General features: G+C 42.3%; 1 non-coding gene across 1 annotated transcript; it reads right to left on the reverse strand.

The window, feature by feature from the left end:
- Window positions 1-343: 343 nt before the first annotated feature.
- Window positions 344-415, reverse strand: trnaq-uug (transfer RNA glutamine (anticodon UUG)). Its single transcript has one exon. It is a non-coding gene; the product is annotated as a tRNA-Gln (tRNA).
- Between the last annotated feature and the right edge of the window lie 20351 nt (window positions 416-20766).

Raw genomic sequence — 20766 nt, forward strand, 5'->3', positions numbered from 1 at the left:
GCGAGATATCGGCAATAACACAACTGCCCTTTGAATCCAAAACTGATGCCGCAGAAATCCTCTTCTGCCCCCTCGCCTGCGCGTCTTAGCCAATAGCAGTGCGCACAGCTGAGCGTTCCATCCGCACGAACCAATGAAACCGAAGAGAGCCTTCCCTTTTGGCTGCCTCCTTGGGTTTCTCTCCTCGCTTGCCCTTCCAAAGCGAGGACCACGCATGCGCACCGCCTTCCTTCCACAAGCCCAAAATGCACCCCTCCCTCGCTTTGGTCGGCCCCGGCAATCTCAAGCTTACTCCCAAGAGACTCCCAAATCGATTGCCCCCTGCCAGGCAAAAATGTCCACGAGGTCCCACCGAGATTTGAACTCGGATCGCTGGATTCAAAGTCCAGAGTGCTAACCATTACACCATGGGACCTGCTGGCTTCTGAGTGGAGCAGGAGGCTTCCTCAGTTGTTGTTAATAACACGGCGTGTGCGTGGCCTGTCAAAGCGACGACGCTTCAATGAGACGACAGAACCAAGCGGATGGGTAAAAGAGAGAGGCACATGAAGCATGCAAAAAAAAAAAACTAAAAAAAAACTAAGGGAACCCCTTCGACGTTTCTCTCTCCGCTGTTATGCAAGGGCAGGCTCTTCCGATAGAAACAGCTGAGCGAAAACAGCAAGGCGTAGTAACACGTTTGCGCCGCAAGGGGGCGCGCGATGGAATGATCATTCCCAAAGAAATGTATCTAGCCTTTTATTTATTTTATTTATATACCGCTCTTCTCCCCCAGGGGGACCTTGGCTGTGCTAATTGTTTGAAGGCTAAATAAATACATTAACTCCCATTTAACCAGAACTCAAGCAACCGGAAATAATAATAATAATAATAATAATAAAACTTTCTTTATATACCGCCCTATCTCCCGGATGGGACTCAGGGCAGTTTCCAATCATAAAAACAACACAAACATTACATAGCAACATAATAACACATTATTAAGCAAAATAAAAATACAATTATAGAAATAAACAACACTTACATGACCTGATCAAGGGGACGGGAACCATAAACACAATATATTAAAATGTATCATTTTAGGCTAGAAAAATCTTGTGCAATATATTCAGGCCCAGAAATCGGCGGTATTCCAATGTAATTACTCAAAAACCTGCCAACACCTCCAGGTCTTCAGTTCCTTACGGAAACTGGATAATGTAGGGGATTGCCTGATCTTTTTTGGCAATGCATTCCAGAGCCGGGGGGCCACTGCCGAGAAGGCTCGTTCCCTCGTCCCCACCAGCCGCACTTGAGACGGTGGTGGGAGCACGAGAAGAACCTCCCCGGATGATCTCAAGGTCTGCACTGGCTCTCAAGTAACGGACAAAAATCAAAGAAATAATACTTTAAATAAAAATGGAAATGAAATCAATTTTAGCAGAAATGTTATATTAAGTTAAAATTTCTCTATTTCCTTTTAATCAATGTGTGTCGGTATTAATATCAAAATGCAGAGGTCATAGTATGATATCATATGGGGTATAGTGCTAGATCTATTTTTCTATATATTTATTATTTTTCAGCAATATAACACACTGTCAAACCATAGAAAACTCAATTATAAATTCAGCTTAGGAACACTTTACTGGTATGATTAATAGTGTTGTACAGTTTCAAAATTATTATTATTATTATTATTAAATAATTAAATTTATATAAAAGTGTTGTACAGTTTCAAATTATTATTATTATTATTATTATTATTACTATTATGTTTCTTAGGGGATGGGTTTTAGCACAGCAGATTAATCGCCAAGCTGCAATAAATCTTGCCAACCAGAAGGTTGAGAGTTCAAAGCCTGGATCAAGGTGAGTTCTTGAACTTTAGCCCAGCTTCTGCCTACCTAGGAGTTTGAAAACAAATGTGAGTAGATAAATAGGAACAGCATTAAAGCAGGGAGGTATTTAGGCTCAGCGTTTCAATCAGAAAAAAGATGACATTTACAAACAAAAAAGCTCTTTGTCAGGAGATGGAACACCACCCCCCTCCGGTGGTCGGAACCAAGCACAACCTTCAAAGATGCCAAAAGATGGGAAAGCCTATATATACCTCTATCTGTTGTCTTGTCATTCTTATAATTGGCATTGAATGTTTGTCTTATATGTATTCTGTGATCCGCCCTGAGTCTCCTTCAGGCTGAGAAGGACAGAAAATAAATATTGTAAATAATAAATCAATATTTATGCCCGCTTTCTCTCTCTACAAAAGAGACTCAAAACAGCTTACAGTAAAACCGAATGAAATGCAATTTAAAATCAAAAAATATACAAACATTAAAATAGAATTAAATATTAATGATATTGAAAAGTAAATAGTTAAAATCTTTAAAGATTGATTAAAATGTATTCAAGGCAAAAACCATAATTTTTTAATTTATGGATTAGATCACTATCTATACCAGGCATGAGCAAACATGGCCCTCCAGGTGTTTTGGACTCCAACTCCCACAATTTCTAGCAGCCTCAGGCCCTTTCCTTCCCTCCCCCCAGCTGCTTAAGGGGTCTGAGGCTGTTAGGAATTGGAGTCCAAAACACCTGGAGGGCCACAGTTTGCCCATGCCTGCTCTACACTGAAGGAAACCTACAGCTATCACACTATTGTTAACTTGCTCATTCATTTTTATGATCCTTTATTTATTTACAGCATTCATATTCCGCCTTTCTCACCCCAAAGGGGACTCAGAACATATATACAACAAACATTCAATGCTGTTATACAGTCAGGACAGACAACAGATAGAGGTATATATAGACATTTCCCATCTTCGGCATTCTAGAGGTTGTGCTCGATTCTGACCACAGGGGGGTGCTGTCGCTCCATCCTCCATGTCGAAGAGCCCTGATCACAGACTTCCTCCTTTCTTTGATTGTCGGCATTTCTGGTATTTACTTTTTATGGTGTTATAAAATACCACCCTGCTTGAGCGGTCCCTAATTTATCTACTCACAGCTGTTTTTGAACTGCTTAGGCGGGCAGTGAGCTGGGCCAAAGGTTGGGCGCTCACCCCGACCTGGGTTTCGAACTGCCAACCTTTCGATTGGTGAGATTTATTGCAGCTGGTGATGATCAAAGAGATGGAAATACTTTGATAAGGAGGTTGTGATGCTGTGCTTTCCTCCCAAACTGCTTTTAGATTAGTATTGATTCAATTCTTGTTGTAATCTGATCATATGTGTGTGTTTTAGTATTTTAATTTAGTTCAGTTGCACATTAAAGTTGGAGGATTTTGAGAGCGACAGACAGAAAAAACTCTTTTTTCCAAACTTTGAAAGATAAAGACTTTTTGTACAAGACTTCTGCCAAAAACCTCCAGACATGACCCAGGAAAATCAATGATCCCCAGAAGGGAAAATAATCCATTGCAAGTTCTCATTTTAATAAAGTCAGCCACATTGAAGTATGAGTTTTCAAGCCTCCATAGAAACATCTGTTATGGATTCAGAAGTAATGTATGGAGATTATATTCGATCTCCAACATTTGCCATGAAAAAGTAGACGGCCTCTGAGTAATCAAGTTCTGTTTAGTTTATTGCCTTAAGATATCATTCATTGCTAGATTCATCACTTATTCATAAATGCACCTAATCCTTTTTAAGATATCCATCATTTCATTTCATGGTTCTGAATTCCAGAACATATAGTATTTAGGCTTGATCTGCATCCAAAAGGAATTGTTGTTCTGGCCATGACGACAACAAAGCCACCAAGTGCTGATCTTTTTAAAACTCTAGAAATCACTAGCATTACTACAGGAAGTTGACCACAGAGTCATGCTGAAGGACATAGAGATTCCTAGAGAGAGGCTTTAAATCAAATTGATATGAATAATGAAATCCTTAAAAGTCAATGTGGAGGGACAACTGTATCCAATTGCTTTCCTGCCCTAATTGCTATTATGCATTACTGTCCTCTGCTGGTAATTTCTAGAACTTCGGAGGAAATCATTAACTCAATGTGTTGTCTTTCACGGGCCGGAATCACTGGATTGCTGTGAGTTTTCCGGGATATATGGCCCTGTTCCTGAAGCATTCTCTCCTGACGTTTCACCCACATTTATGGCAAGCATCCTCAAAGGTTATAAGGTCTGTTGGTAACTAGACAAGTGGGGTTTCTATATTTGAGGATGGGAGAAAGAACTCTTATCTGTTGGAGGCAAGTACGAATGTTGCAATTGGCCAGCTTGATTAGCACTGAATAGCCTTGCAGCTTGAAAGCCTGGCTGCTTCCTACCTGGGGGAATCCTTTGTTGGGATTCCCACCATGTCACTAAGTCAGACTACAAAGAGAAGCCATTGAAATCTGCAAGCATGTGGACAATTTCAACAGAAAGGAGGAAACAATGAAAATGAATAAAATCTGGCTACCAGAATTTTAAAAAATCCAAAATCAGGACAGTAAATAAAGAACGAATCTCAGAAAACAGGGGGATTCCAGACAGGAAACAATCAGGGCCAGCTAACATCTCCCAACAACGGATTCAGGTAGGAAGCATCCAGGCTTCGAAGCTGCAAGGGTATTCAATGCTAATCAAGCTGGCTAATTGCAACATTCGCACTTGCCTCAAACAGACGAGTTCTTTCTCCCAACCTGGACATTCCACAGATATATAAACCTCAATTACCTAGTTTCCAACAGACCTCATAACCTCTGAGGATGTCTGCTATAGATATGGTAGAAACTTCAGGAGGGAATGCTTCTGGAACATGACCATACAGCCTGGAAAACTCACAGCAACCCAGCATTTACTCACTTCTCCATGTCACACTCTCAGCCTGAAAAGAATACAGAAGCACCCAATCGCTGCTGAATAAATGTTCTTGGCAAGATATATTCAGCAATTGGATGTTTTTGCCTTTTACTCAGGCTGAGAGTGTGAGATGTTTAAGGTCTATGAGTGGGTTTCCATGGTGGAGAAGGGATTCCAGCTCCAGAGTCGCAGTTCAATGCCCTACTTCATAAGCTCAAACTCCTTAGCCAGATCTACATTTTAGACTGTAATTTCCAAACAGTAATATATGCTAGTATGTACACACACACACACACACACACACAAATATTAAAATACCTCTGATAAGCCCTTAAATGCAATAACTGACTATTAATCTCAATATGCTTCCATTCAAGCTATTTTGTCATTAGATCTATCAGTCAATCAATTTATTAATGCTCCGACCAATGGTCATATGCATTTACAGAAACAACATCAAACAAACAAACATCTATACAAAACACTGTAAAATCCAACACTTAAAAATAGGAAGCAAGCAGAACATGTAAACTATACATTGTGAGGTGCAGCAGCACAAGTGCAACATGTGCTGGGAACTGCACAATTACCAGTAAAATGCCAATGTATAAGATCAGTCATTTAAAAAACATAAGAAAAAATATCAACCAAGCATCTATAGAAACCCTATAAAATTCCACAGTTAAAAGCAGGATGCATGGAGTATAAAACAGAGCTTGCAAAATATAACCGGTAAAAAGCCAGTATAAAATATCAGTCATGTTAAAAACTAGATAAAAGCATCGCCGGTGCAGTCAACTGCAATGTCTGCAATCAGTCTTGCTCTGATTTTATTTGCTGCCAAGGTAAAGAGGGAGACCTTATGCGTGATTGTGGAGTTGGTATCAGATAAAAGATAGAAGATCTTTTCTTTAACCGTGTTCGATTGTAGGTACCATAGAATAGGCCCTAAGAATTTATTTCTTGGTGCAGAGTATAGAGTGCAGGCAAACAAATAGTGGGGCAGGTCCTCAATTTCTGAGGCCCCGCATACGCATATTCGGCTAGCCAAAGGAGTGCCCGAGTATCTACCATCCAGCACTGCTGAGGGCATGCTTTGGAATCGTAGAGCTGTAAAAGCTTGTCTGAGGTTAGGGAATGTGATGTTGGTTAGATACATTGCCCTTTCGTGGTCGAGTTTGTATAATTTGTACCATGTTGAGAATTTGGAGAAGTTAATAGCCTGTCTGTCCATTTGAATACCTTGGTTATAAATGTATTCATGCAACTTCTCTCGAACTCAGGATTGAAGGCTCATGAGACAGGGTAGGGTATATTTTCAGCAATTTCTGATGTTTTGAGCTCCAAACTTTGCATTCAGATAGATGTTCAAAGCATAGCTTTGGGAAAACCCTAGCTGAGGAATTCTTTATGATTCTCCAATAGTTGTATAGGGAGAAGTGAATGCGGGATCTTATGGAGGGTAAACCAACCTCTGCTCTGACCAAGGCTGCTGGAGTGCCAGGTGGGAGTCTTAGCAGTTTCTTAAGGAATGTATTCTGGATGGCCTCCAATTTTGGTATCTGTGAATCGTCCCATCCCCGGACTGGGGCGCCGTACAGAATCTGGGCAATAACTTTGCTCTGGAATATTTTCAGAGCTGGGGCAACCAGATGGCCCCCTGCTGTGTTATAAAATCTGAGGATTCCTCAAAAAGATTTTAGTGCCACTTCTCTGCTATGTTCTATATGGGGCTTCCATGATAGAGTCTCTGAAAAATATACACCCAGATACTTAAATTCCCTGCATTGTTCAATCTGATGGCCACCAATGGACCATCTGAACTGTGAGTGTCTTTTTCCGAACACCATCACCTTTGTTTTATTATAATTGATGTTCAGCTTTTCTTTGGAGCAGTATATGCCCAGTTTAGTTTAGTAAGTAGCCTTCTTAGACCTATTTGGGCGAATGAGACTAACACCATATCATCTGCATATAAAAGAACAGAAATCTTCTTTGAACCTACTGAGGGTGGGAAGAATTCTGTACCCAGGCCATTCGCAGTCTGGCTTCAGGCCTGGGTACAGCACCGAGATGGCTTTGGTCGCCTTGGTGGATAACCTCCGCAGGGAGCTGGACAGGGGGAGTGTGACCCTGCTGGTTCTCTTGGACATCTCAGCGGCTTTCGATACCATCGACCATGGTATCCTTCTGGGGAGGCTCGCCGGGATGGGACTCGGTGGCACGGTTTTGCTGTGGCTTCGGTCCTTCCTGGAGGGCCGTTCCCAGATGGTGAAGCTGGGGGACACCTGCTCGGACCCCTGGCCTTTGACCTGTGGGGTCCCGCAAGGGTCTATCTTATCCCCCATGCTATTTAACATCTACATGAAACCGCTGGGAGAGGTCATCCGGAGTTTTGGAGGGCGTTGCCATCTCTACACGGATGACACGCAAATCCACTACTCGTTTCCATCTGAATCCAAGGAAGTCCCTCGGATGCTGAACCAGTGCCTGGCCGCTGTGGCGGACTGGATGAGGAGGAACAAGCTGAGGATCAATCCTGACAAGACAGAGGCTCTCCTGGTCAGTCGCTCGTCTGATCGGGGTATTGGGTGGCAACCTGTGCTGGACGGGGTTGCACTCCCCCTGAAATCACAGGTCCGCAGTTTGGGGGTCCTCCTGGATTCAGCGTTGACGCTTGAGGCTCAGGTGTCGGCGGTGGCCGGGAGGGCTTTCGCACAACTCAAACTTGTGCGCCAACTGCGACCATACCTCGTGAAGTCTGACTTGACCACGGTAGTCCACGCCCTACTCCCCCCAACATCTATCCTCTAGATTGTTTTTCTATCTTATGTCCCTGTTCTCCGCGGTTGTATTCTTATCCTTTTCTCACCCCAAGTTTTTAACTAAGTGTCTCATGCGGCCTGCCCTGAGAGAGAGAGAGATTATATATATATATATATATATATATATATATATATATATATATATATATATATAGTGTTGCACTGTACATGATTATTTATTGTATTGTTTAATTATATTATGATATGTTGTTTTTATATTTTGCTATATTGTACTGTTCTGGGCATGGCCCCATGTAAGCCGCACCGAGTCCCCGTTTGGGAGATGGTGGCGGGGTATAAATAAAGTTTTATTATTATTATTATTTCTGGACCTGAAAGTGCTGTTATTATATCATTCAAGTATAAAGAGTGTGGGTGCCAGCAGACAGCCTTGTTTTACTCCTTTGCTGGTGTGAATTGCATCAGTTAGTGAGCCAGAGGTGCCAACTCTTATTCTAGCTGTGGTGTCAGAGTATAGTGCCTTAATAAGAAACAACAGGCATTTATCTATATTAGTGTTGGTCAACTTTTGCCACAACAAGTTTCTGTCGATTGAATCGAATGTTGCAGCTAAATCAACAAAGGCTACAAATAGGTGTTTAGTTGGTCCTGTGATTGCTTGTTGGGCTAGGAAGTACAGAGTCAAACATTGGTCAATTGTGCTCTGACCTTTTCTAAAACCAGCCTGTTCAGGGTGAATAATGTGGTTAGCAGATTCCCAATCCTCTAATTTGTTTAATAGGTGTTTGCTATATAACTTAGAATCAATATCTAAGAGGCTGATGGGTCGGTAATTGTTGGGGTCTTGCTTGTCACCCTTCTTGTAAATAGGAACAACTATGCTCTGTTTCCAGCCCTCTGGAATTAATCCCGAGTTGTTGATTTGTGTAAACACTTTAGCTAATATTGGGGCCCACCATTCTGGGAAGTTTTTAAATATTTCTGGGGGCATCATGTTTTCCCCTGGAGCCTTACCCAAGGCTAGAGCTGCAATCAGCTTCTTTATCTCAGCGATTATCACTGGCAGCCAGAGGGGCAAACAGGTCATTTCAAAGATAGTTGGCGGATTATTCTCTGAGGAGTTAGCTCCATAGAGCCCACTAAAGTGAGTGAACCATTGCTCTGATGAAATATGCCCAAGTATTACTGGTCTGGCCATATGCATTCCTCTAGAGGTTATATCCCAGAACTGTTTCTCATTCTTTTGCGTCACTGCTAAGGCTAGTTGTTTCCACTGTTCTTTGGCATATATGTCTTTTTTCTGTTTTATAAGAGCCTTATAAGATACCTTCATTGAAGCTAGGATAACAGCTGTATTGTTGTCTTTATTTCTAAGGGCCTGTCTAGAGTAGTCCATCAGTGCCTTCCTGGCGCCTCTACATTCTGAGTCAAACCATCTATTGGTTCCCACTTTGTTGGGGTTAGATTGTATTTTACAGACCAATGAAGGTCTGAGATTCTGGATGATGGATTGGTAGGCAAGTAATATCTGAGTTGGAGTCTAGAATGTATTGGTGAAGATTTTTAAAAGGAGTACTCTCGATTATGTGGTGAAGGGAGTTATCTAAATTGACAGACCACCTTATTCTCTGCTCTCCCATGTGAATTCCATTTAGATTTTGATAGGGCCGTGATGGTGGGTACAATTCAAAGTCAAATATCAGTGACAGAGGGAAATGATCACTTTCTACCCTATTTTCGACTGCAAAATTTTGGATGTCTGGGAGCAGGTTGGCAGAGGCCACCATGTAATCTATTGTGCTAGCTCCTCTGTTAGTGACATAGGTGTAGGCTCCCTGCGTTCTATCATATTGGGTTCCATTAAGACACTGCAAATTATGGAGGGAAAGAATCTCTAAAAAGCTCCTACCTGATTTGTTGCTGTTTGAGTCTTGTGAAACCTTGGCAACAGGTGTAACCTGGCAGACTTGTCCAAAATTTGCGCCCCCACCTGTTTCAATTCTGCCCCAATTCTGGCATTGAAGTCTCAACACAGAAGAACCTTTGTGGAGGGGTATTGATTTTCTAATAGGGTAAGGGTTTCAGATAGGTTAGACCAAACATTGTTAGGGCCTCCATTTTTTGATAGCCTAGGTGGAAAATAAACATTTATACAAATTAAACCACCAAAATGCTTGCTCTTAATGAGAAGGGCCTGTATGCATTGAGGGTAGGTACTAACTAAGGGTTGGATGTCGACTTGCAGTTCTACTGAGATAAGTGTAGTGAGGCCACCACTACCGCGACCTTTAGAACTTATTTTTACAGCTGGCACTGAGAATGATCTAAAACCATAAAGAGATGGTAAATTAGCTTCTTCAGCCCATGTCTCTTGCAGACAAATTATTCTAAATGTTTCCAAATACATTGCAAAGTCTGCATCATGGAATTTATTTGACCACCCCATAATGTTCCAGGATAACAAATGTAGTTGTCAAGATGTTGCAAGCAAATCTGGATCACCACCAGTACCCAGGGTCATAGTCTGCACTGGGACTTTTAGGTTAGAGGACAGTTCTTGTGGAGTGGGTGTGTTGTTACCCCTCCTAGGTTCCAAAAGTTGTATTGGGGATGTGGTTGCAATCTCTTCCTCATTCATCGCTAGTAGGTCGACTACAGGGCCTCCCTCCGGGTTCCTCCTAACATGAGAGGGCTCATCAATAGGTACTACGTTTATCAACGGTTCAACCAAGTCCTTGGTGATAAACAGCTTGTTCTTAAGGTGGTCCAACTTAAAGGTAATGTCAGATTGTTCATTGCAGGTTGAAGTAGTTGGGTCCTTAAGCTGTTTCTGTGTTGAAATACTGGAAATTTTGGCTGGGCTGGATTGCAGTCTGTTATTGCAAGAAGTCTCCCTGGGAGTAGTCAGACATCTGGCATGCAAAGGAGTTATCAAAGGGGTGATGTCCAAGTCTCGAAAAACCCGTGTTGGAGTTATTTGGAAGTTGTGCAGGAAAATTCTCATCTTCATCAGCATAGTTGGTATTGTGGGTTGCTGGAATGTTAGAAGGATTCTTTTGTCTGCAGCTACTTGGGGAAGCCACTCCACTTTAAGTATATCAATGCTGTGGGGTTGTATATGTAAAAGTTGACTCAAAGATGTTCTGATGGCCCTTTGTGACCCCCATCTTCCCTTGTTTATTCTGATGTTGGCAATTTGCAACATTGTCTGTCTCGCTTGTAGGATCCTGTTGCAACTTTCCTTTTGCAACTCCTTAGTAGGGACAGCTGAGTGGCCCCTATCCTCCTTTCTGGGCTCTGGGCTATAGGTCTGAGCAGGGTTTTCTTTTAAAGCTGTATTTTTTGAACTAAAGAATCAAATGAAAGCTTAAGGAGCTCAAGTTGTTTTGTAATTTTATCTAAACGTTCAAAAATAGATACAACAGTGTCGGCAGTCAGAAGACATTGTTTCATCACAAAATCAGGTGGGCATGTTTGTTGTTGTTTAGCATATTGTTGTATCTCTGTAATTGACAAATTCTCCCCAAACATATCTGCCCCAGATGAATTGAAGGACACACCTTCATGATAACCAGCCAAGTTACCAGAGCATATGTTTCCATTATCCAAAGCTGAAAAGCTGCTATCAGTAAGCAGAGTTTTTAAGACTGGCGTCCTCACGGTTTCCTCCCCAAATAATTCATCTATTTTGAGTGTTTAGAGGGCTTGTGAGGTCTGGCCATCTCAGGGCTTGTCCTGGCTTTTTTTTTGTTTTGTTTTGTTTCCCATTGCAAAGAAGATAAGAATAGAAGAATGTTCAAAACAATGAACTGTTGTGCCCTGGAAGCAGAGATATCGGAGCTCCTTCAAATGCTTCCTATCACGCCGGCGCCATCTTCTCTTTCCCTCATTAGATCTAAATCAGGGTAGGAATTGTTAGGTTGGACTACAACTCCAATCGTTCCTTACCACTGGTGATGCTGGGCTCGAGCTGTAGTTTAATGTTTGAAGGGCCAAATCCTTCCAACGGCTAAAGAAAGCCTACTTGTGAGAATCCCAACTCAAGAAATGAAATTTATATTCATTTGAGTTTTAGCCGGAAGTGAATTAAAAGGTTAGCTGCAGTTGACATAACCAACTGATTTAGACTCTGGATCTGTACACTTTCCCACTCCCTAATCATTGTCACACTCAAACTCTTGCCAACTGTGAGTTACTGTTGAGTGATTTCAGCTCCATTAAAATGTGGGTCCAGGCTCAGCAAGCTCCGCTGCCCCAATTGAATTTGAGACACACCAGGTTGAAGGCAAAGGAGCAGAGGTTTGTTCAATTGGAGATCAGAATAGAGTCTGTGCTGTCAAAGATCTGATCTGATTACCTAGAGGAACACAAGGCATTTTATTAATGTTTTGAGAGCTATTAGACTTCCTACGTCAGCCTCCAATTGGAAAGCAATGCAGTTTGTATCCCGGCTCCTGTGGGCTGGGGATTCCCCTTCAAGGTCATGGCTGGTTGGTGTTTCCTTGTGGCAGGAGAAATTAACAACTGTCATTGGCAGGTTTGAAGTCCAGGCAGGAAAGGAGATGCAGATGCCAGGTATTAGGTGTGGCAAATATTCAAAACAGTTCCCAGTTAGATTACTGTAAATGCCCAGCACAGTTTATACAAAGAAAAAGGCTCAGCAAACACAATAAGGCATCAAGGAAAATGAAAAGTATACAGTGATATACAATGAGATATAATTATGCAAGGCAGTGGTTTAGTTGTTAGACTGAATAACCTGGTATCTCTGGTCTGTTAGCAAAACAGAGATTTTGCCAGTGCATAAAAACAGCAGTGCTTCAGAAGTATCTTTTCAGTGCTCAAGATATATACTCTATCATAAAACAACTTGTTTTATATCATGCACTCAAGAGACAAAAATGAAGAAGACTTTGATAAAAAAAATAACATATTTGGTGTCCAGCATACACAGGTACAAAACTTATCAGTCCAGTTTCAAATATCTTTGAGATGGCTCCCTGTGCCAGCCATCTAGGGCATCTCTCTTATAACAAAACAGCTATCAACAGGTCACATCGTCAAAAAAAGAGAAAGAAAGGAAGAGAGAGAGTGCACGCATTTAGTCAAATTATGTGAGGAGGATAATTTGGGGATAAAGATGTGTGGAGTAATTAAAGAATTATGCAAAGAAAATCAAGCAGAAGTAATAGTAAACAGATCTAATTCAAGAATCATTAAAATCAAAAGCGGAACCAAACAAGGCTACCCTCTCTCCCCCTACTTTCACCTAAGCAATATAACCTTTAGGTCAGACAAAAAGATAAAAGAGTGTAAGACAGATAAAGAAGAAATAAATATTAATTTATATGTAGATGATGCCATATTCCTTATAGGTGCAATGGAGGACTCTAGTAAGGCAGTAACAAAAGTAATTTAAAAAACTGAAAAGGTTTCAGGCCTAGCCATTAATATCAAAAATCAAAATTTTTGCATAAAAACCTGAATTGCAAGGAGTTCAAAGAAGCCCAATCTATCTTAGGGGTGAAATTGGGGGGAAAGAAGTTAAAATACCTAGGTGTTTATATCCCTAAAAACTAAATAATATAATCCAGTAAACTATAACCAATTATGGAAAAGTAAGTAAACAAGTCAACTATGGGAAAAAATGGAATTGAGACATCACAACTAGGCTGAAGGCATGCAAACTGATGATATTACCTAATTTTTTATATCTATTCCAATCCCTTCCATTTAGTATCCCATCTAAAATAATCAGGAAATGGGATAACCCAATAAAAAGGCTCCAGTATGAACAGCATTGTTAACACAATATTCTTCATTCCACAAGCAAATGGAGGCTGGGGAGCACTTTGCCTCCAGAATTACTTTGAAGCTTGCCAATTGGCCAGATTACTTTAACTGGACATTGATAAGCCCAAAAGATGGGTCAGATTAGATAAATTAATAAATGAATGGGAATGCAGTTCATGTCTAATGGGGAATTTTTTTAAAAAAGAACTAAAAAATCTAAAAAGAGCTCCTTTGACCTCAACAATGATATTTTGGTGAAAAGGGCAAGGCAAACTTCCAATAAATAAAATAGACATGCTCCCAATAGGATCCATAGAGATTAGAAAACCCCAGTTTTACTGGAACATGTCAAAGAAATTGGAACACCACGGCATAACAAAGATTGGGGACTTACTGAAACTCGGCGGAACAGTAACACAATGGGAGGAGATACAAGACAAGGTGTTGTTGAAGGCTTTCATGGCCGGTATCACAGGGTTGTTGTATGTTTTCCGGGCTGTTCCAGAAGTATTCTCTCCTGACGTTTTGCCCACATCTATGGCAGGCATCCTCAGAGGTTGAGAGGTATGTTGGAAACTAGACGTGGGGTTTATATATCTGTGAAAGGTCCAGGGTGGGAGAGAGAACTCTTGCCTGTTTGAGGCAGGTGTGAATGTTGCAGTTAATCACCCTAATTCACATTGAAAAACTTCATCTCCTGTCTTTTTCTGCAGGGGGGAACTGATGGTAGTTTTTTTCCTTTTTCCCAAATTATATATCTATCACAGAGCTGTGTGTCGTTGCAGTTTGATGTGTCAGCTGCAGTGTCTAGGTATATTACGCAAACATAACAAGAAACCTCTGGGTATCTGAAATAACTAATTAATCATTGAGTGTGAGTTTCTGCCAGAGCCTGATCCCAGAAGGGCAGTTGGTTCTCACAGAAGCAGAGGCAGCAGGAGGACATTTTTGCTTCCTGGCTTCAGGTAGGATTTGGCTAAGATTTGGCTAAGATTTTAAACTGAGTGTGGGCTTGGCTCCTGTGGTCAAAGTCTAACTGTTGTGTGACTGTTGTGTTGAAAGAGAGCCAGGTACTTAAGTTGATTGACAGCAGGCATTGTCCCCTGTTAATTGAGTTTCTGGGAAAGCTTTATTTGCCAGTGTGAGTTTCTGCCAGAGCCTGATCCCAGAAGGGCAGTTGGTTCTCGCAGAAGCAGAGGCAGCAGGAGGACATTTTTGCTCCCTGGCTTCAGGTAGGATTTGGCTAAGATTTGGCTAAGATTTTAAACTGAGTGTGGGCTTGGCTCCTGTGGTCAAAGTCAAAGAAAAAGGCACCTTTACTAACTATCCTTTGCAGTACATACAGGAAACAAAGCAACATAAACAAATACAGAAAGACGTGGTTTGTTGCAGTCTGCACATAAAGTGCGTGCATATTACTTAACTGTACAAAGATCCCACTTGGCCACCACGCTCACCAAGAGATGCAACAAAAGCAAAACATTCCCATCACATGCACCAGCTGTGGCATGTTCCGCTTTTTCACACAAAAACTAGACAACTACATCTGCTCCAAATGCAAACAGATGACTCTGATGGAGCAGAGGATCCAACAGCTCGAGCACCGTATTAAGACCCTTAAGGACATTCAGGCACTCGAGCTCTTCTTGGACACTGCACAACACGCTGCTGTAGATCTGCAGCCTGCATCACACCAACACCACCAAGACCATGATCAGGAACCTTATGGGGAGATCAACTCAAAGGTAGACAACCCTCAGGCTTGGAAGGAGGTCACCCATAGAAGGAGACACAGGACCAGGCAGCCTCCGCAGAACTCCTCTGCTCAACTGCATTTACACAACAGATTTGAAATTCTTACATCATTAACATACAATCAGGAAACACATCTTGTGGACGACCACAGTTTCTTAGATACCACTCAGTGGACCACCCTGGATCAATACACAGGGGATAGCCCTGACGGGGACAGTGCATCACCACAGTCACACTTATGTAATCATGCAAATGCTCCATCCCCAATCATAGACCAGGAGCAACAGGAACATCCTTGGGAGAGTAATGGGCTCTCGGATGTATCTCAATGGATTGTCATTGATGAATGCACTGGGGATGTTGAGGAGGAGGACAACACTTTACACCTACATGATTCACTTCAACAGGAACACTCTTCAGGGGACATACACACTGTCTTGCACAAAAGGGACCCTGTCAATCCTCAAAGGAAACAGGTCTTGGTAGTAGGTGACTCCCTCCTTAGAGGAACGGAAGCCATCATTTCCAGACCGGATGGGATGGCTCAAGAAACATGCTGCCTCCCGGGGGCAAAAATACACCATATCACTCAGAGGCTCAGCGGGCTCCTAAAGCCCCATCACCCTCCCCACCTTATGTTGATTCATGTAGGTACCAATGACACCGCTAGGCATACTTTTCAAAAGATCACAAATGATTTTCGAGCTCTGGGAACAAAGCTAAAACTGTATAATGTACATGTGATCTTTTCATCCCTCCTCCCCGTTGTAGGACACGGCTCTACAAGGGCCGGAAAAATAGTACAGGTCAATAACTGGCTCAGAAAATGGTGTCAAGAGGAGCATTTTGGCTTCCTTGACCATGGTCTACTCTTCCAAGAAGATGGACTACTGGCAAGCGATGGGGTGCATCTCACACAAGTAGGAAAAAATCTTTTTGCACACAGACTCACAAACCTCATCAGGCGCACTTTAAACTAGATCCACTGGGGGAGGGGAACAACAGCCTGGCGAACACTATATTACCCACGACCACAGGGAACCGCCAAAAGGCTAAACGGAGGGCTGCACAAACACAGCAAGGACCAAGTACAGAGAGCACAATAATCCCAAATAAACAGTTCGAGGGGAGGTCACAGGGGCTTACATGTCTTTACACTAATGCTCAGAGCATGGGAAATAAGCAAGACGAACTCCAACTCCTAGCACAGCACCACACATACGATGTCATAGGCATCACTGAAACCTGGTGGGATGACTCCCATCACTGGAATCATTGAGGGCTATAACCTCTTTCACAGAAATAGAACAAAGGGGAGAGGAGGGGGAGTAGCTTTATATGTCAAAAACAGTTACGTTGCAGAAGAAATGCAAGACTGTAATCCGGGAAACCAGCTTGAAAGCATCTGGATAAGAATCAAGGGAACCGGGACTCAAAAAGATCTTGTCGTGGGTGTCTACTACAGACCTCCGAGTCAGGATGAAGGACTTGATGAAGCCTTCTGTCAACAGCTGACCAAACAGGCACAAAGAAGAGATATAGTAGTCATGGGCGATTTCAATTATCCCGATATCTGCTGGAAAACAAACTCAGCCAAGAGTACAAAGTCCAACAAATTCCTCACTTGCCTTGCAGATAATTTTATGGTCCAGAAGGTAGAAGAGGCAACAAGGGGATCAGCAACTCTTGATCTAATCTTAACAAATGTGGAAGACCTGATCAATACAGTTGAAGTGGTTGGATCCTTAGGGGCAAGTGACCATGTGCTCCTGCAGTTTGCAATACAAAGGAATGCTGAAACTAAGACAAGTCAAACACGCATTCTGGACTTTAAGAGAGCTGACTTCCAAAAAATGAAGGAATTACTGAGCGGCATTCCATGGACGCCGATATTAAAAAACAAGGGAGTTAAGGATGGGAGTTTTTCAAAAGTGAAATACTCAAGGCGCAAATGCAAACAGTGCCAACAAAGAAGAAAAATAAGACAAGTGCAAAGAAGCCAGAATGGATGTCCAAAGAACTTCTAACTGAGCTAAAGCTCAAAAGTGACATGCACAAGAAGTGGAAAAGGGGAGAAATCACCAAAGAAGAATTCAAACATATAGCCAACACCTGTAGGGAAAAGGTTCGCAAGGCTAAAGCGCAAAATGAGCTCAGGCTTGCCAGGGACATAAAAAACAACAAAAAAGGCTTTTTTGCTTACGTTGGTAGAAAAAGGAAGAAAAAGGAGGCGATAGGGCCACTGCAAGGAGAAGATGGGGTGATGGTGACAGGGGATAGGGAAAAGGCAGAACTGCTTAATGCCTTCTTTGCCTCGGTCTTCTCACAAAAAGAAAGCCATCTTCAACCTCAGCAACATGGAATGGACGAAGGATTGGGGGAAATCCAACCCCAAATAGGGAAACAAGTTGTCCAGGAACACCTGGCCACTCTAAACGAATTCAAGTCCCCAGGGCCAGATCAGCTACATCCAAGAGTACTGAAGGAACTAGCGGAAGTTATTTCAGAACCACTGGCAATTATCTTCGAGAGTTCTTGGAGAACGGGAGAAGTCCCAGCAGATTGGAGGAGGGTGAATGTGGTCCCTATCTTCAAGAAGGGAAAAAAGAACGACCCAAACAATTACTGTCCGGTCAGCCTCACATCAATACCAGGCAAAATTCTGGAAAAGATCATTAAGGAAGTGGTCTGCGAACACTTAGAAACAAATGCGGTCATTGCTAATAGTCAACATGGATTTACCAAAAACAAGTCATGCCAGACTAATCTGATTTCTTTTTTCGATAGAGTTACGAGTTGGGTCGATACAGGGAATGCTGTGGATGTAGCCTACCTGGATTTCAGTAAGGCCTTCGACAAAGTCCCCCACGACCTTCTGGCAAGGAAACTAGTAAAATGTGGGCTAGACAAAACTACGGTTAGGTGGATCTGTAATTGGCTAAGCGAACGAACCCAAAGGGTGCTCACCAATGCGTCGTCTTCATCATGGAAAGAAGTGACAAGTGGAGTGCTGCAGGGCTCCGTCCTGGGCCCGGTTCTGTTCAACATCTTTATTAACGACTTAGACAAAGGGTTAGAAGGCACGATCATCAAGTTTGCAGACGACACAAAACTGGGAGGGATAGCTAACACTCCAGAAGACAGGAGCAGAATTCAAAACGATCTTGACAGACTAGAGAGATGGGCCAAAACTAACAAAATGAAGTTCAACAGGGACAAATGCAAGATACTTCACTTCGGCAGAAAAAATGGAAATCAAAGATACAGAATGGGGGACGCCTGGCTTGACAGCAGTGTGTGCGAAAAAGACCTTGGAGTCCTCGTGGACAACAAGTTAAACATGAGCCAACAATGTGATGCGGCTGCTAAAAAAGCCAATGGGATTCTGGCCTGCATCAATAGGGGAATAGCGTCTAGATCCAGGGAAGTTATGCTCCCCCTCTATTCTGCCTTGGTCAGACCACACCTGGAATACTGTGTCCAATTTTGGGCACCACAGTTGAAGGGAGATGTTGACAAGCTGGAAAGCGTCCAGAGGAGGGCGACTAAAATGATTAAGGGTTTGGAGAACAAGCCCTATGAGGAGCGGCTTAAAGAGCTGGGCATGTTTAGCCTGCAGAAGAGAAGGCTGAGAGGAGACATGATAGCCATGTACAAATACGTGAAGTGTAGTCATAGGGAGGAGGGAGCAAGCTTGTTTTCTGCTGCCCTGCAGACTAGGACACGGAACAATGGCTTCAAACTACAGGAAAGGAGATTCCACCTGAACATCAGGAAGAACTTCCTCACTGTGAGAGCTGTTCGACAGTGGAACTCTCTCCCCGGGGCCGTGGTAGAGGCTCCTTCTTTGGAGGCTTTTAAGCAGAGGCTGGATGGCCATCTGTCGGGGGTGCTTTGAATGCGATTTCCTGCTTCTTAGCAGGGGGTTGGACTGGATGGCCCATGTGGTCTCTTCCAACTCTACTATTCTATGATTCTATGATTCTATGTTGTAAAAAAAAATAGATGTTTTCATGAGATACATTGTATTCCCATACATGTCATTGTTGCAATTTATTTATGTGTGCATATCTCTTATAAGGGGTTGCTTGAATTGCTCTCTTAAAAAGTATGTCACCAACCTGAAATATGTGGAAAGCTCAGTTTTAACTATTTCTTAGCCAGCTCTTCCTGTAAATCAGTGGTTCCCAACCTATGGTCTGTGGACCACCACTAAAATCCTCAATCTCACCATTACTACACTGTTGGAACAAGAGCGACTGGTCTTGTGAAATCCTTTTATACAACTGAGGCAACGGGGATATCAGGAAGGGAGAGGCTGACTACCCATGAAAGGTGCAACAACAAGCCTTCTGAGTGCTGCTTCTCCTCCTCCTCCCTCTCCTGAGTGGAGCCATTCCATGTGGCACCTGGAAGTGGGGGAGCCTTGGTGTCTTCATTTTTAGGCTTGTTCCTGGGGTTATTTGGGGTGCTGATTCAGAAAATTGCATTGGATAGACCACATCAGCTCTAGATTATTAAATATGGTTTTCTGTGGGAGAGCAGATAGCGGCTACTGGATGGCATATGTTCTGAATCAGAAACTAGAGCTGCTGTGGTTTATCCAATGCAATTTTCTGAAACTATTGCTCGACATGAAAGATTGGGGCAAATGGCTCTAAAGGAAATGGCGTCGCAAGAAATTCAGCATGGAATTCCGGGTGTGGAGAATTATGACAATGTTCCAGAAGAAGACTGAACTATATTTGAATAAATGTAGATTGCTGTGCCATCTATACACATAATAAGAGAGGAAAATGTGTATGTGTGTATGTGGTGGAGGTGCCCACTTACACAGACAGCCTCCCGCCTCCACAAACAGCTATAGTTCCCACTGGCCCTCCCTCCAAGGAACGCTGCAGGTTAGAGTGAAGTTGTAGTTCACCTGCATCCAGAAAGCACTGAATCCAGCTGACATCAGATCGAGACCATACTTGGCACAGAGACCCAACATGGCATACAGGCCTGGTTTTGGGGTGATTGACCTCGGAACTGGGAGTTGTAGTTCATCCTAATTCAGACAACACTGAACCCAGCCAACGACGGATTTGGACTAAACTTCAGTGATATTATCTAACATCCCAAAACAAACAATGCCTTCTTCTAATAACCCGAGCACCACCAGGTTCCCAAGCTAGAACTTAATAAAAATAGAACAGCCCCTGAAAATAAGCCATAGTGTGTCTTCGTGAGAAAAAATAAATATGAGACAGTGTCTTATTTTCGGGGAAACACGGTAGTACTCATAATCCATGTTACTACAGTAGAGTCTCACTTATCCAAGGCAGTCTGCTTTTTAGTAGTCATTGTTTTGTAGTAAATGTTGCAATGTTTTGGTGCTAAATTCATAAATACAGTAATTACTACATAACATTACTCTGTATTGAACTGCTTTTTCTGTCAATTTCTTGTAAAATATGATGTTTTGGTGCTTAATTTGTGAAATCATAATGTAATTTTATGTTTAATAGGCTTTTTTCTTAATCCCTCCTTATTATCCAAGATTTTTGCTTATCCAAGATTCTGCCGACCCGTTTATCTTAAATAAGTGAGACTCTACTGTACTAAGTTTAACGAATATGTTTAAAGTTTTGATTAAAGCT

The sequence above is a fragment of the Anolis carolinensis genome, chromosome 6, assembly GCF_035594765.1.
Source record: "Anolis carolinensis isolate JA03-04 chromosome 6, rAnoCar3.1.pri, whole genome shotgun sequence".
NCBI classification, from domain to species: Eukaryota; Metazoa; Chordata; class Lepidosauria; order Squamata; family Dactyloidae; genus Anolis; species Anolis carolinensis.